We start from the raw sequence: 18,499 nt of genomic DNA on the forward strand, positions 1-18,499 counted from the left end.
TCCCTGCAATCCCCAACTCAGATGGGCTTAGCTCAGCACACTTCTGCCAATAGAATGCAGAAAAAAAACCTTTTAATATAAAATGGCTGGTTTTGGAGCCCAAGTGTAAGCAAGGGCACAATCTGGATTTTAGCAGCCCTGAAGACTACTACAGCAGCAGGGGCTGAAAATGGTTACATTGATAGTTATTTAAGGAAAAACTTATCTACATGGCATTTGCATCTATACAGGGCATTGCCAACTGCCACTGCATGGAGATCAGCTTTGTGCAAACACAAGGCTTAATATAAGCAGGAATAAACAATTATAAAGTTATCTACTAATCAGGAAAGCACACAATGAGCCTTCTTCCTGCAATCCCCAACTCAGATGGGCTTAGATCAGCACACTTCTGCCACAAGAATGCAGAAGAAACCCTTTTAATATAAAATGGCTGGTTTTGGAACCAAGTGTAAGCAAGCACACAGTCTAGATTCAGCATCTCTGAATCTAGTTGATATAATGCAACCTGGAATGTAAAGCAACAGTTCAGTTTTAAAAGTGCAGAAATGCAGCAAAAATATCAGCTATGACACAATACATAAATAAATCAGTGAACAAAGTGCAACTACTGCTTAAATAATACTTATTTTTGTTTTTTTCAGCAATGGATGGTTTTTGGAAATCAGCCGAATCTCTGTCACCCTGGTACAGTTGCCAAACGAAGAGCAGCTCTGATTAAAATGCAGAAATTCCAGAAGAAACAACATAAAATGTATTTTCTTGTAAACATTAATGGGACCAATGCAAGGGAGGTATTTCTAGTTCATAGATAAGGCTGGGCAGGCTTCAGTGCATGATACAATACTATATTGTTTCATAAGCAAGAGTATTTTCCAGAGACTAGTTACCAGTAAAGTTTGACTTTCTCTGCAGAGTTTGCACTTCCTTACTGTGTCTGTGTCAGCTTCTTCTGGGTGCTCTGGAACTTGTGGTTTAATACCACATTCCAATGATATACTGTAGGTTAACTGGCATTCTTAGAAATTGCTTAATAAATGTCTGTTCTGTGTTAGACTGAATGTGTTCATTTTGTTAAGGGTGGTGGCTTACTTGGGATTAATGACACTGCCCTGCTCCCAGTGAGTTCAGGGGAGGCTTTGACTCCACCATAAAACTGAAATTTGATTAAGTAAGTAATTAGAGATAGTTGGAGAAGGGATGAATGCACTAATGAATGAATGGATGGAAGAGAAAAATGAATGAATGACTGAAACTGCTTATCCTGTTGAAGAAAGATTTTTACACAAAGAAAAACTTCAGTGAAACATTAAGTCAAAATAAATCATGGCATCAAAATATTATAAAGTATTATTCAAGAAAGGTTTGCTTCCTGTGCAGCTATTATAATAGTGTCCCCTACAGGGTCTATCAACGCCAGTTTGATGAAATACAGGTTTGCAAAACAATGTAACAATTCACCAGAAAATGAAATGTGAGATACAGTACTGGATTTAGGTGCCCAGAAGCTGAACAGAGACGAGCAGACAGGCTTGTTGTCTGGTAATTTAATTGTGGATAACAGTCTAAGTCCTAATTTGCAGTTGTAAGAATTCTTTGTGTATTCATTTAAGTATTTATTATTATATACTGGAACTTCATCCAGGATTCAAAAATTGGTTAAGGGTGCCTGAAAACAAAAACACAGCTGCAGACGTCTTGAATCCCAGATAAAATGTTTTGTGGTTACAGTGAAGTGCCAGATGCACTGAAAACAGTAGGTGGTTGTGAGGATTGACCCTGGAGGTTGTCTTTACAAACATGTGTAACATTTCAGTATTTCCTACAGCTCATGCAATTTTAAAGAACTCAGTGCATAACCTATAAGCATATGTACACATAATGCAACCAACTATGGATTAAACTGGGTAACAGACATCTGCTGCAAGCTAAGCAGAGAAAGTCATAAACAGACTGATGCAAGAAGGTGTTATTCCTTTATCATATAACTTTTTTTTCTTCTTTCAGCTTTTCCCGGTTAAGGGTCACCACAGCGGAACTCCGGTCCGCTAATGATTGGCAGTAGATTTTTTTTTACGGTACCTCTTGCTGTGAGGCGACAATGCTACCGCTGCACCACCGCAGCTTCTCCTTTATCATATAACAAATAATTAAAATATAGAACTGCTTAAAGGTTAGGCTACTCTCAATATTACAGAGAGTTCAATGTGAATATATATTTGTAGACAGATGGATGGATCAGTGTTTAAGTAAGAATGTCTTTAAGTAAAGAGCAGTCCCACGGTCACACAGTTCTCTAAACTTCTCCATTCCCTGAAACCAGACAAAATATACGCAGTTATATAGAGTAGATAGGTTACATGAAGAATTCTGGGAAACATCCAAACTGTATTTGGAAGATGACCAATAGTATGACTCTTGTTAAATCCCCAATCACATGACTAACAGAGTAAGAGATATATATTGATTTCTGCTACTCCTCTATTTTCCATAAATTATGCCCACTAAAATCATACTTTTTTTATCTTCATTGTCATCATCATTCTCTTATGTCAAGAATGGTCTTTGCCTTGGATTACTGATATTTTCCTGGATTGATTCTGGAATGTTTTCCTATAACCACAGACACACCTGAAGAATATGTAGATATTTACATGTCCTGTTTGCTGGCCGAGGTTTCATATTTCCTTTCTTATAGTTTCAAAGCAATGCATGTCTCCCTGAAACAGGCATAGCTTTTAACTTCTTTGCCCAAAACTAATGGACAATGCCAAAAATAATGAAAGCCAAAGCCATAAAATCGGGGACAATTTTTAAATATTACTTTAAATATTACTCTATTTCACTTAAAAACTTTAACAGATCAACAGGTTTTGCATCAACACGCAGTGTCTCAACAATAACTACAAACCTCCAATACCTGGTATTATTGACTGACTGTAATCTTCAGCCATTTACCAGAAGAATCAGAAAAAAATGATGAGGGACAGAGCAAAAATGTAAGGCAAGCTCCAATACATTCTACAAATTCAAGGTCACTTGAGTGATATGTTAATATGTCTTTACTTGACAGAGGTTATTTATTTATTCATTTTGTTCACCTAGAAAATCCAACTGGACAGTAACCTAGTTCAGTGAGACCTAGTAAGAAAAAGTAAAACAAACAAAAATACATATGAATACATTTAAAAATTCTAAAATTAAATCCAACTGTGCAATGTACTCTTAGTTAAAAAAAAATTAAAAATATGTGGTACATAGAAAAAGAGCTTTCTCTGTTGAGCATTATAAATGATGACTACATATTCACAGAACAATTAGTTGTTTAATTTCATTTAATTGAGCTGAAACCCAGAAGCAGAGGAATCGGGTCAGTAAGAGCAGAGAAGAAGTCAAAGGAATATGGAACAGACAAGCTTAAAAAATAAGTGAGGGTGTAAAGGCAAGAAGAGCAAAGGTCAGGGGGTAGAAGTGACAAGAGCGTGAAAAATGAGAGTGGTGGGAAGGAAGAGCACAGAATCAAAGGAGGATGATTAAATATGGGAAGAGTGAAATAAAAGAATATTTGAACAAAAAGAAGCTGATTTCTGTTGCGTGTGTTTAGAAATCTCGTGTTATGTCATGCCACAAAAGAAAGAAGAATGCAGGAAAAAAGTAAGAGAGAGAAAAAAACAACCAGGCTAAGAAGTAATACTGTTGATTAACAAATAGGCTAGAAGAGGAGTTGCAATAGCAAATAATAAGGCTTTAGATGCACTCTACCAACTTCTAGAAGGTGACTGTACTAAGTCAGGTTCCAGAAGCTGGTAAAATGTCTCTGATGCTTTATTCTTTGATATTGCAACACTTCTCTTACCCCCTTTGTTAGCCAACCAGTATACAGGAACATGTGCTGTAAAAGCAGAGCAGGTGAGGAAGTTAGAAGTGATGGAGATAAAGTGCCTGACTGATAGGATGCATACTGAGTTCTGCTCTGATGTCCTCATTTCTTTTTCTGTCCCACAAAGTGGCTCCAATTGTAGAGAAGACCAAAGAGAACAGATATGGTAGTTTGGGCACATGTGCAAAAAAAGAACACAATCTTGTGAAGATTTCATATAGATAGGGAGATGGCAAGGGGAAACAAGGGTGCCCAGCAAAGAGATGGAGGGATTGTGTGTGAAAGAAGACCTGTGACATTCAGGCTATCCTGGTAAATGGAGATTTTACTTTAGACTTACAACCTTTTCTCTCCCCTTCCCTAATGTGCAATGGCATTGGTGAGGATGATGCATGTATGCTACTGCAAATATGTTCAGACAACACTGTGGGCCTCTTTTCTAAGTACTTCTGCACAGAATGCCTGGGGCCTTGCTGCAGGTATGCACTCACAAGTTGGTAAAATCCATACACATATTCTTATTGGGTTTTTAACACCTTCTTTCTGGATCTTGGCGGTAAAGGCCATGTAAATTCCCCATTGGTAGGAAGAGGTTTTACACTGAGATTCTGGCAGGGCTTCTTTCCGTTCTAATTTTTCCAGCTGTTTAGGTATTTTTATACCATGGCAGGAATGGACATCATTCCCAAGTCAGGACACAGTAAAAGTTCATGAAGTCAGCATTGCATTAGTCTTTGATGTTTCCTGAAGGTACTCTTCTCAGGACCTGCAGTGCACCCAGAACTGTCTCTTTTGTTGTAGTTCATATGGGCTTATCTATATGGGGGGCACATTTAATTATACCTAAAAAAATTCTGCTGATTAGCTTAGTTACTCTCAGTGCTATTGGAACTGCCTGAATATCCTAATTTTATTATGTTTCTGTTTGCATGTCTTGATATTGTACTAATTTTATGTCCCTTAGTATGCAGGACACAGACACGAAGCATGGGTAGAGGAAGGAGATGATTCTTAAGAATTCAGGTGTGGATTTTCCCTGTAGTAGAACACAAAACACTGCCTCACAAATTATAACAAATTAACTTGCCTCAATTTTTAAAGATGCTGATGATGTTTTTATTTCTTAAGTTCCCCTGGAAGCTCTTTATTCTTCCAGACACACTGCATTATTTTGCAAACATCCTGTACAATTTCTTCCAGTGTCAGAAACAGTCCTAATCATCTAGCACAGTTTACACAATAAATATATCACCACACAATCTCTAGCTTATAAAGCCTTTTTTAATATCTTCTGTATAGTAACAGTAAAAGGATCAGTAGCCAAGAACATCTCAAGAGGGCTGTTTAGACCAAAAAAATGATTAGGCTCTGTCTGTTTTAATTTTGCTTTAGTTCAGAGAATGTCAAGTTTATGTGTTGTGCAGTCCTGCATTTTTATATACTGTTTTAATGGGATCACCCATTACAGTAGTACCAGGTATCGAGGCATTTCTTGAGTCTGCTTCATAACGTATCCTGTTTGTTGATAGAAATGATTTAACATGCTCCATCAATAAGTTTAATATATACATTTTGACTAACTGTGGCAGAATTTATTATCATATGTTGGCATTGACTTTATCACTGGGAACAGCAGTGCTTCAAACAGTTTAAAGACTCTGTAAATGTAACTGCAGCTTGGTAGTTGTTTGTTTTTCTTGATAGATAGATTGAGTACCACAGAATGGGGGAACAGCCAAATGCATATAATATTGAGTGATTCCTTTTCTCTATGGATAAAGTACTGGGGTGTGTAGTCTGAGCAGGTGGTTTACCATCATGTAATAAATGTCTCTTTTTTGGAATTTTTGAATTATTTATTTATTTATTTATTTTTTTTTAGTAGAAGGAACATTTGCTGTTTTGGATTTTATGTGATGGGGGTTCAATTTGCTGGGTGCAATGTTAAGCTGAGTTGGGATAATTTTTACTTCCATTATGACACCTCTTCCTTGTTGATTTTAGGGATTCAACAAAATGTGTCTCACAGGGTTTTGAATCTGTAATTTTATTTGTCACAGATGATTTTCAGTGCAGAACAACTGCTCTGCTTGGGGTCCAGAGTCTACTACTAAGGGGGAGGACAGACACAAAATGGTGTGGGAACTCTGGTGAGAGAAAGTCTTCTGAAGACAGTGAAAGATTTCTTTAGAATTAGTGACAGGGTCATGGCAGTCAGATTCCAATGTAAAGATAGAACAATAGTCATAGTCTCAGCCTAGCAGGGTTTTGATGTTGCGGAAAAAGTGCATTCAAGCAACAGTTGCAGGACCTAGTAGACAAAGATGAGTTGGTATAGATAATGGGGAACCTGAATGCTCATAGCAGAACAGATATTACAGGATATGAGAATTATTTGGGTCCACAGTGGGGCAACAGGAATAAAGAAGGAAAGACCTTGTTAAACCATGTGTTGCCACGACCAAGGCATTTGCTATACAGAAGTCTTTCATCTTGTATCCTGGATACAGAGTATGTCTAGTATCTTTCTCACCATCACGTCATCCACTTTCAGGCTGTCCTGACAGTGAAACTATATCGACTGTAGCAATACTTTGATCATGTTTGGCAGGTTGATTGGTTTCACATTCATTTTTTTGCTCATCAGAGCTAAGTAACCCAAACTGGGCAACTAGACACCAGCCAGCCAGTATCATATTGAGCTAGAGCTGAGGTTTATGGCTTTATAGCAGGCACATACTGACCAAAAGGGGAAACATAGACCCCTCCCATTGTTAGTGGTAGGCCAGGTCTTCAACCCATTTATCACAGCCACAAAAAACCCATAGCCATTTTTGGTGTCATTGGCCAAGATGACTAAATCTCTGGAACAAATTTTTACACCATAGCCCTGAGACAGCATGCACTCTGTGATCCATGTTCCCCTATCTAGAGGATACTGTGTACCACAGTTGATGACAAAAGTGTTTGGTCTATACAACTCTTTCCCCTGCTAGTACTGCTGCCTGGGGGACAGAGTGAGAAAAACTTCAAAGAGATACTGAATGAAAATGGAAACTCCATATAGGCATTGACACTTATTGCTCTGTGTTTTTGTGGTAAGACTTCCTCTGATATTAATTCAGATGCCCAGTAATATATCCTATTTGTTCTTACATGAATTTCTGTTAACAGTCTTGACTGCCGTGTTCATTTGTATTATCAGACTTCTAACATTTTAGGTCTTATTGACTTGCTGTAATCTATTTCTTTCATCAAATTTAATATGTCTAGCCATCTCTATCAAATCAAGCAACTCTTTCCTTAGATCATTTTCTTCTAAACTGAGGTTACATTCTTTGTTCTCCATTTCCTGCTGGCTGGCATGCTACAGAAAGTTCCAGAACATCTTCCCATGACATATTCTTTTCAACAGCATCCTGCTTCATTCATTGCTCTTTCATATGTGAACTCACTGGCCTGCGATTCCACAGCACTGACTGAGTCAGAGTTGTCACTATTTCCTGCTCCTTCCCTCACTGTGAAGTTCCAGCTGACCTTTTGTACTGGTTTCCTACAGAAGGCTCCAAAGTATCTTTATGTAGCAAGTGATCAGAAGCTTCTCATCCCACCTGTTTTTCCTTAATTTAGGGGCTCATTGTTCCTTCATGCTGTGATGTTACCAGAGATGGATTTTCTACACTAAATCCTTCACTTCGCAGATAATCCATAGCTTCAGTGTCTATTTCTTTAACTCCTCCATTACTAATTTTTTTCTACTTTCCTCCTTTGGTTTCTTATTGTTTTGAATAGTGAAAATTTTCATATCTGGATGTCTTTGTCTATATTTCACTTCAGATATCTTTGCTGCTGCTTTTTTTGTATTGATTGATTTTGCTTTCTTCTTTGCATAAACATGCACCATATTAAATCTCTTTTTCTTTACAATGTCCATATATCTTCTTCAGAAGTCTCCCACTCCACTTGTTTTTCCTTACTTTGGTGAGTCATTGTTCCACCATGCTGTGGCATAACCTGTATTAGACTTTCTACATTAAATCCTTCACTTTGCAGGTATCGATAACTTCGGCTTCTATTTGTTTAACTTCTACATTACTAATCTTCCGTTCTACATTCCCCCTTTTATGATCTTATTTTTGTTTTGCATTGTGAAAGGTTCAATATCTGGGTGCCTTTTCCTGTACTTCTTTTCAAATATCATTGGAGGTTTTTTTATATTGATTAGTTTGGCTTTCTTCTTTGAATAGATATTGTATCATATCAGATCTATCTTTCTTTCTTTTTTCATAGATCAGTTGTATTAATGAGCACAAATTTGCATTTGAAGCTTTTGGCAGTCTTTCTTGTGCAAGTATTTTTCTTTCCTTTAATTTCTCTCTTAATCTTTTTGAATATCTTCTATCTGGGAATTCTGGGCTTCTTGCATAATAGTAATAATACATAATTTCTTCATTATCTTCTGTAGTCCTCTCCATCATGTTTATGGCTCTTTTTTGACCTGTCACGTTTTGTGTTTTTTCCTGGACTACTACATCCTTTTACAATAGGGAGGCTATCTTCCCCCTGAGCCTAGCCTATCCCCAGTGTAGGAATGTTTCTGTGGCTTGAGGATTTTACACTGTCATTTTTTTTTCAATCCCGGCCCTAGTGTGTATACCAGGATTGGGCAATTTTTTATCCTGGGACTTGTGCACCCAGCTGTCTTTTTTTATTTTTAACCTACTTCTTGTCCATGATATATGCTATATGAACAATATATCAATGCTGTCTTGGTAAGAGTTTGTAAAAACTGGGTCCACCTTATCAAGTTACTTACCAAGAGCTGAGGAAGAATTCACTTCCAGAAATACTGCTTTCTTTTGTTTGATGATTTTATCCTCTCCCCATTCAGACTCCTTTCGGTTCCAGCAATACTACTCTCCTTTGCTTACTGATAAGCAATTGGTCCCACAGGTAGAGAAATAATGTAGGTGTAAATGAAACACACTAAAACAGCTGTAAATTTATACATAATAGGTTTATGATCTCAGTAATTATTAAATGTCAATAAGCTACAAATACCCTTCTATGTGTGTTTTTCCTTTGACAAAAACTTTAAAACACGATGGGCAAGATTACATAAGGCCACTGAAAGCAACTTCTTAAAGAAAATATCATTAGATTTAATTCAAACCCACCTTGGTATGCACTGAAGAAAAGACTAAGACAGAAGTGTCACAGATGGGAAGAAACTGTTATGCCATGTTTTTTAATGTGGCTGTGTGTAGATCATTCTATAAGGAGGAAAATATACTCTGAAAGCAGCCTATGTTGTGTTTAGGGGTGCAGCAATACTTTCAGCCAAACTTGCAGTGCTACAGAAATAATACACTGAACATAAGAAATAAGGCCTTATATCTAAAGTCTATTGAGCCTATTTAGACAATGGGCAAACTGTACATCAATACCCTGAGGGTATTAATGTACAAGTAATGCCTGCTAAGAAGAATGTCTGGCACTTCACGGCAGATTATCAAGCCACTGTGTAGCTCAGACTGAGGAAACAGAATGGGCCACCATTATTTTATGCTCGTAAGCAGCATTTTTGCTGTTTAGCAAGTGTAAAATTAAAAAAAAAAAGAAGACAAAAAGGTACGTGTGTGTGTGTGTGTGTGTGTGTGTGTGTGTGTGTGTGTGTGCACGTGCGTGTGCGTGTGCATGTGCGTGTGTGTGTGTGTGTGTGTGTGTGTGTGTGTGTGTGTGTGTGTGTGTAAGCAGAGGAGACTGCCTATGAGAGAGATCGAGAGAGAGAGAGTGAGACTGAATGTGTGTATTAAAGCAGCTGGAAACTGAGAGATTGAGAAAGAGGGTGAGACAGATCTTGTGTGAGTGAATGTGTGCATGAAAGCAGAGGAGACTGTGTGTGTATATGTATGTGTGTGAAAGCAGACAAGACTGTGTATTTGTGTATGGGAGAGAGAATGGGTTGTATGTAAAATTGTTGCGTTTCACTTGCTTATGCTCTTTTTAAGCACTATATTATTTTTTATATATATTTGATGTAAAATGCACCATTAACATATACTACAGTAAGTTTGAAACATTAGGCAGAGGAACTATTTTACATCAAAATTATATAAAACAAATAATATAGTAGTTAAAAAATTAAATAAGCAAATAAAACAACAATTTTACAGTTAGCCCACTGTCTAAGCACAATAATTCCCTCCAGGGTGTGTTTTAATGTGTAATTGATGCCATTCCAGGGGTGTAGACTGGGCGGGTGTTAATTACACATTAACACAAACCCTGTCAGGCATTATTGCTTGCACATGGTTTGTTCCTACAAAGCAAATGCACATATGTTCTTCATAGCTTCATGGGTAGGTACTAGGCTATCGGCCCAAGGGCCTAAATAAGCCTGGCCAACAAGGTTCCCTGGCTTACACCACCCAAAAAAGTTAATTTCCTGCGCCCCTGTCGAGCAGAGCCACAGAAGTAATCCCCAGGGTGTATTTACTATTTCCCATCCACTCATCAAGAGTTTTCTTAAAGAGTGCTAATGAGGAACTTTGCTTGACATAGATGGGTAGCTTGTTCCAGAGTATAGGAAGTCTGTGGAACAGGAATCTATCCCTCCAGTATGTCCTGTATATTGTGGTGACAAGGTTTAGGTGCCTAGAGTGTGTAGCTCAGAGGGATTGGGATTTCTTTAGGTGTAGCATGTCCAACAGCTCTGGATTTAACATAGCTTTATATGTTAGGCAGAGATCTCCTCGGAGCAAGCGATATGCTACAGAGTAAAGCTGGAGTTTTTTGAGATGGTCAGTGTAGAGCATCTGTTTGGGGCCAGTAATCCTCTTTGTGAGGTACTTCTGTGGCCTTTACAGCTGCTGAAGATGTCTTGTGAGGTATATTCCAAAAGAGGCGTTGTACTCTATAATGGGTCTAATGAGTGCCGAGCAGAGGGGAACAATGACCTCTTTTTTCCTGGAAGAGAACCCTTTTGTGATGAGGTGTGCCACATAGAAGGATTTCCCGACTACTGTGGTGATGTGATTATCAAAGGAGAGACTACTGTCCATCTGGGTCCCAAGGTCTCTTGTCACACTTTTGGGATTAAGTAGACTGCCATTTATGTGGTAGTTCATGAGTACAGAGTTTTTACCAAAAGGGATAACAATGCACTTTTTGGCATTGAGCTTGAGGCCATGCCTCTGACACCCGGCATCTGTCTCAGTGAGGCCCTTCTGTAGGATGTCCACATTATTTGAGGACTCAACTATGGCTCCTAGTTTGCAGTCATCTGTGAACTTCGTTAGCCAGAGGCCTTCTGTGTTAGCCTGTAATTCAGAGAAGTAGATACCAAACAGGAGAGGTCCCAGGACTGAACCCTGTGGTACTCCACTTGTCACTGGTTTGAAGTCAGATTTGGAGTCTGCAACTTTTACAGTGTGGGTGCTATCAGTGAGCCATTTGGTAACCCATCTTGTGATGTAGGGATTTATACCTAGTTTAGTGAGTTTAGCTATAATTCCAGAATGGGGGATGGTGTCAAAAGCCTTGGTGAGGTCAAGATAGGCTGTGTGAATCACCTTACCCTCATCTATGGCTTTGGTGACTGCTTCAAAGAAGTCAATCAGGTTCAGAAGGCATGATCTGCCTTTCACAAACCGGAACTGGGTGGGGTCCAGAGTTTGGACATCTTTGTTTATGAGTTCCATGATGGTGCGTTCCATGGCCTTGCAGACCAGGCTCATCAGGCTAACAGGTCAATAGTTCCCAGGCTCAGTGGTGGCTCCCCCTTTGTGCAGTGGGATAACTGTTGCTGTGTACCATTCAGTGGGCACAAAGCCTGATGTGAGACTATGATTGAACATGGTGCTTAGGTGGGGAGCCAGTTTGTTCTGAAGTTCATGTAAAATGCAGCCTGGAATGTTGCCCGGTCCCATGGATGCTGTGTTTTTGGTTTTAGGGAGTGCAGCTTTTACTTGCATAGATTTGATTACAGGGATTCTGCATTCTTCCTGTATAGATATGGTCCCTTTAGGGGGTGAGAGGGAGGTAAAGTTAGCACTGAACCTATCTGCCAGGATGTTGGCGATATCAGTTGGTTTTGTAATTTTCGTGCCGTTGTGCTGTAACTCAAAGCAGATCTGGGTGTTGCCATTGAGATTCTTGACATAGCTACAGAATGCTTTGTGGTTGCCCTTAGAATCAGTGGCAATTTTGTATTTGAAGCTAGCTTTGGGGGATCTTATAAGGGATCTCAGCTTCTTACTGAGGCTGACCAGGGAGCTCCTCCACTCATGAGATTTTACTCTCTTTTGCAACAGTTTCTTCCTTCTGTTGTAGAGTTTGTTTATGGCAGGGGACCACCAGATTGGCTTCCTTTTTTTGGAAGATGGCATCTTGGTTCTGTTTGGGATCACACGATCCATGCACTCGTGTAAGTGCTTATAGAGTGCATTTGTGTAGGATTCAGTAGTCATAACTGTATTGTCCATCTGCATGGGTGTCATGAAGTTCCCCACTTCTGTTAGTAGGGGGGTAGTTGAAATCTTCCATTATTAGGGTGTTTGGTTGAACCCTAATATTTTCCAGTATATCAAGAAAATAGGATTGGGAATCCTGGGGCATGGTGGGGATCTGTAGCAAGCTACAATTTAGATTGCAGTTTTGGCCAGAGTTAGTTGCACTTGGATAACCTCGGATGCATTATGCTGCACAACTAGCCTGGAGGTGTGGATATCCTTAATGAATATGGACACACTTCCATCTTTGGTGTTCTGGTCCAGGTTAGATGACCAAAAAGTGTGGTATGAGTTATAGCCTGGTAATGCAGGGGTGCTCTCTAGAGCCTTGAACCAGGTCTCAGTCACTACACAGATATCGATGTTCTCCATTTTAAGGAGTGCCTCGAGTGAGTGCTGTAGCAATTTGTGGCTTATTTAGTGCTAGCAAAAAGTTCTGAACAAGGGCTGAGCATGAATAAGCAAATTAAAATGTTAAAACTAAGAATCTGTACCTGTATCTTGTGGTAGATATGCTACCTAGTGCTTACCACTCCTACTGATAAGCTAGAATGCTTCCCTCCAGCACAGAAAGGCTTGGGGCGCTCAGAAGCTTACAAACAGTCCTGGATACAGCAAATCTGTATCTGGGCTAGACTAGTTACAGGAAATGTGGGAAACAAGCGCAAACACAATCTTTTAAACCAGAAAGTTGAAAGAGTTGGAAAAACTGCCCAAACGGCCAGTAAACTACAGTTTCTTGGCCAGAAACCACTCTTGTTGTATTTAGGCTACCTAGTGCTTACCACTCCCACTGATAAGCTAGAAGGCTTCCCTCCAACACAGAAAGGCTTGGGGGGCTCAGAAGCTTACAAGCAGTCCTGGATACAGCAAATCTGTATCTGGACTAGACTAGTTACAGAAAAGATGGAAATCAAGCAAAAATGCAGGCTTTTAAGCCAGAAGGTTGAAAGAGATGGAAAAACTGCCGAAACAGTGAATAAACTACAATTTCTGGGCCAAAAACCACTCTTGTTGTAGATAGGCTACCTAGTGCTTACCACTCCCACTGATGAGCTAGAAGGCTTCCCTCCAACACAGAAAGGCTTGGGGGGCTCAGAAGCTTACAAACAGTCCTGGATACAGCAAATCTGTATCTGGACTAGACTAATTACAGGAAAGATGGGAAACAAGCGCAAACGCTGGCTTTTAAACCAGTAAGTTTTCATCATGACAGAGGGGAGCAATGAAAAAGCCTCAAAGCCAATAAATGTGAAATATTCCATTGTGTACAAATTGATGTCTAACATAGAACTTTATACTGTCATCCACCATACTGTCTTTTAACTGCCCCTGTTTTTAAATGAGATAATATTTTCCTAAATAAAAATTACCACTGGGTCAAATGGACAGGTTCCTAATTTTGAAGAATGTCCCTGATTTTACTTTACACTTTTGTCCTCTCCCTAGTAAATGTTTTGATTCTCCGGTAAGTCACTGACTATTACAGTCAATCAATAATGTCAGTCATTAGAGTTTCATATCTATTATTTAGAAATGCATGCTAAGTGAATTGGAGTAATATTTTAAAATTCTCCCTGATTTTGGGACTTTTTTCCACTATAATGTTTGGCTTTGTCCATATTTCTTGAGCAAAGACGTTGTGAGGTATGTATTACACCAGAAGTAATACAAGTAATAATTTGCTTAATCCTAAGGGTACATTTAGAGTGGTTAGTAAGTACTACCTTCTGCACTTTTATCTAAAATTGGGCAGAAGGAACAATGGATGTATACAGAACATCCAGAATGTCTGGGGAAAACCTATATGGTGCATTTGATGGGGTAATATTAGGTTGTAATAACTGTTCCAAAGTTCAGCCATGTTTGTAAGGAATCCTGGATGGGTCATGATTGGCATTACGTCAGTAAACATTAATTCTGATTGTATAAAATGTTAGCAGCTTTCATTTATATCATGAAAAGACTTAATCATTAGAGATTTTTTTATATTTAATTAACCTATTTATTTTATTAATAGGGTATGTGATCTGTTTTCTGCTGGTACCAAGCTACAATGGAAATGGTAAATGCAACCTATATATGGACAATTTAGTGTAGCCAATCAATCAGTAAGGTTTTTTGGGGTAGAGGGAAACTGGAGTTACCTGAGAAAACCCACTCACACTTGGAAAGAGAATGCAAAACTTAACACATACAGTGGCAGCTGATGACTTCTAAAGAAGGAGGGCTACAGGAATCAACTGAATCGGTGGAGCCAAATACAGTGGGGCGGGGCTGTATTCCAGCAAGCTAATAATCATTACTTTTGATCAAATAGATGTGGTTATTCACTTCCATCCACAGACTGTTACAGTAGAAACCCATTCTTTATAGCCATTTTACTGACTATGTACATTTTACATTTCTAACTGTAATCATCAGTCCATGGCTTCCTGTTACTTGTCTCCCCTGTACTCTCCCAGTGCCATCTTCTGTATTCCCCTTATCCTGACTCTGCACCATCCAGACAAATTACGTATTTCTTTCTTCCTCATACTTTGTCTTTCTTTTTACCCCCCCCCCCTCGCTTTTAACACTCTGTAGCTAGCCAAGTCTCCATTATTTTTTTAAGTTGGAAGGAAGTAAATGAATTAAGATCAGGCTCTGCTAGGACCCCAGAAGTCATAAAGCTGTAGATGAACTGAGGTGCAGCTGACATTTTTTTAACTAATGTTTGACTTAATAATGATGGTTTAAAAAAATCATGAGTAACACGCCAAAAAATGTATAGTCATACCCTTCGGGAAAAACAAGGTAACCCCAAGCTACCATATAGGTGGCAATCCACTAAGCACAGAAGAGGTTATCAGGGACCTGGGGACCCAGGTTGACAGTGGCCTTTCTTTTGACACTCACATTGCTAAAGTGGTTAGAAAGACCTTCTACATTGCCCACCTGATCATGAAGGGATTCACATCCAGATCTAGTGAGGTCATTGTTCCCCTGTACTCTTCACTTATCAGACCAATGATCGAGTACAATGCCCCATTCGGGATGTATCTCACCCGACATCTGCAGCAATTGGAGAGACCCCAAAAGTTCCTCACCAAAAGGATAAAGGGACTCCAAAATCTGTCATATGCTGCCAGATTGAAGAAACTCCAGCTCTATTCAGTCGCATACCGTCTGCTCAGAGGTGACATGTGCCTGACATACAAGGCCATGTCCAACCCGGAATTAATGGACATGCTCCACCTCAAAAAATCCAAATCCACCAAAACCACTAGAGCAAGCGACTTAAATCTTAACACGGATATAAATAGGACGTGCTGGAGGGATAGATTTATCACTCAGAGACTCCCTATGCTGTGGAATAAAATCCCGGTCCATGTGAGGCAGAGCACCTCGCTGACTCTGTTCAAGAGAAATCTAGACCTGTGGATGGGAGATCGTAGGTTTACCCCGGGAATCATCTCTGTGTCACTGCTGGACAGAGGCACAACAAACTAATGGGCACAGTATTTTTTCATATAAGGGGTGGAGTAAGCCACAAAAATTTGGGCTAGGCTTATTAATGCCTTAGGGCAGATAGCCTAGTATAAACCTATGAACCTATGAACCTATGAACAAAATATATTCAGTCTTTCTGGGAACTGTATTAGAACACAAAATGAACCAGCACATCAAGAATTGTGCAGTAATGTATTATTAAATCAAATTATAATGGTTGTAAGCCATTATAACGACCAAAAGCAAACCGGTTTCAGCTACAAAAAGCCTTTCTCAATGCTACCACAATTAGTTAGTAAAAGTTTCCACCATATCCACTAAGGTGTATATATACTGGAGTCCTTAAAGGGACATACACATTTGTGACAAACATAAAGATATATTAGCTGATTAATATTCATAATTTTTCTATCACCTTAACATAAAAAAGCAAGTGATACAAACACCTACATATAAATATGTATGGTATATAAAAATAAACCATACAAATTTCTATCCTACTGTCAAGATACAGAAATATGTAAAAGATAACAAAATACATTCAATTGAAACATTGTTATTCAGATTCATTTAGTCCAGGCCTAAAAAGTCCACCCAATTTGATAATCCACAAATTTTCCATGGAATTCAGTTTGGTATGCCACCCTGCTTTGAAACTTCTATGTAGTGTAATCCTATCAATAATGGTGAATTTAAAGACAGCAGATGGGTGATCAATAACATGTTTATATAGTGCATTAGTTAGTCATTTATTCCTAATAGCACTCATATGCTCCCTTATCCTAAATTTTACCGGCCTAGATGTCTGGCCAATATAGAAGGCAGAGCAAGTACACGTTGCTAAGTAGACCACCCAATCTGAACTGCAATTAGCAAAAATTCTGATGTTAAACACATGAGAAGTATTTTTACTAGTAAACTCAGTTGTTTTATATATGTGTTGACAAGCAGTACAGTGGCCACATGGGAAGCAGCCCACAAGTACATCCCCAAATAAGGTTGTTTGATGTGGAATATGGGGAATATATCTGTTATAGTGGGTAAAGTATGAATTGACATTTCTTCCTCTACGATAGAAAAAAGAACATTGTTTGGGTAAAATGTTATTCAGATGATCATGTGATAGTAAGATATCCCAGTGTTGATTAATAATGTCTCTAAACTTGTTGGTATTGGTCCCATAAGTAGTTACTAACCTCAAAGATGAATCAGAACATGTTACAGAAGATACACTATCCTTTGATTTATATTGCAATAAATCTGTGCGTCTCAGCCTGTTGGTTTGATCCATAATATGGGAAAGATTGTGTTGATCGTAGCCACGATTAATAAATCTTTGTGACATTTCGAGACTGCAGTTGGCATAATCAGGTTCAGAGGAACAGATACGTCTAATCCGCATGAACTGGGATTTTGGGATATTACGGATGATGTGGCGTGGATGGGAACTTTGAGCATGTAATAATGTATTATATTGGGGAAACTTACGATGAACCGAAGTAGCTAAGGTGTTGTCTGAAAGTCTGGTAAATATTACGTCTAAAAAGACAATCTTGTCATATTCAATATTGGCAGTAAATTTAATGCCAAAAGAGTTATTATTCAAGTATGTTACAAAATCAGACAACTGGCCCACTTCTCCACGCCACACCATCCAACAGTCATCTAGATATCTGCGCCAGATATCCAGATGCTGAATATGTGTATTATGCTGAACATCATATATAAATGTTGCTTCATAATATCCCATGAAAAGATCTGCGTATATGGGAGCAAATGATGCCCCCATTGCTGTACCCTTAATTTGCCAATATGCTTTCCCTTGATAGTAAAAAATATTTTTATGTAACACAATTTCTGTCAATTTTATCAAAAAATTGTTAAAGCCCGTAGAGTACAAGTCTGATTTGTATAGCCAATATGCTACAGCCTGAATCCCCACATCATGAGGGATATTTGTATATAGGGAGGCCACATCCAATGTGCAGAGCCACCAATTAGGTTCCAGTTGAGAATCTTCAATGATCTTAAGAAATTCTGTAGTGTCTTTTAAACGAGATCTAATTTGCTTCAATAATGGTTGTAAATATTGTGTAAGGAAAGATGACAAAGGCTCTGTTAAGGACCCTCTGCCTGACACGATCGGTCTACCAGGAGGATGAAGTGGGTCCTTGTGTATTTTGGGCAGCAGATATAAATATTGTGGAGTTGGTTCATCCACCTTCAACTGTTTGGCTACCTGTTTGCTTATAATACCTTGGTCTGCAGCCAAATCTAGAAAGGAATCCACTTCACCCTTAAAAGAGGGGGTAGGATCAATGCTCATTTCCATGTAGAAACTGGAATCGGACAATTGGCGTGATGCTTCCTCTATATATGATTGATAATCCATCACTACAATGGCACCCCTTTTATCAGCCATAGTGATAACTATATCATGGTTATCCTTGAGCTCAAACAGGGCTTTCCTTTCAGCTATAGTAAGGTTGTTACATGTAGGCTCATACAGAGTAGAAGTATGTAGGTCCTTCATTACACAGTCTCTGAATATAGAGACGTGTTTGTTCATAGGTGGAATAAATGCAGATTTGCCAAATCTAAATTCAGTTGATCT

The sequence above is a fragment of the Protopterus annectens genome, chromosome 8.part0 (genome assembly GCF_019279795.1).
Source record: "Protopterus annectens isolate FY-2018-M chromosome 8.part0, PAN1.0, whole genome shotgun sequence".
Taxonomy (NCBI): Eukaryota; Metazoa; Chordata; order Ceratodontiformes; family Protopteridae; genus Protopterus; species Protopterus annectens.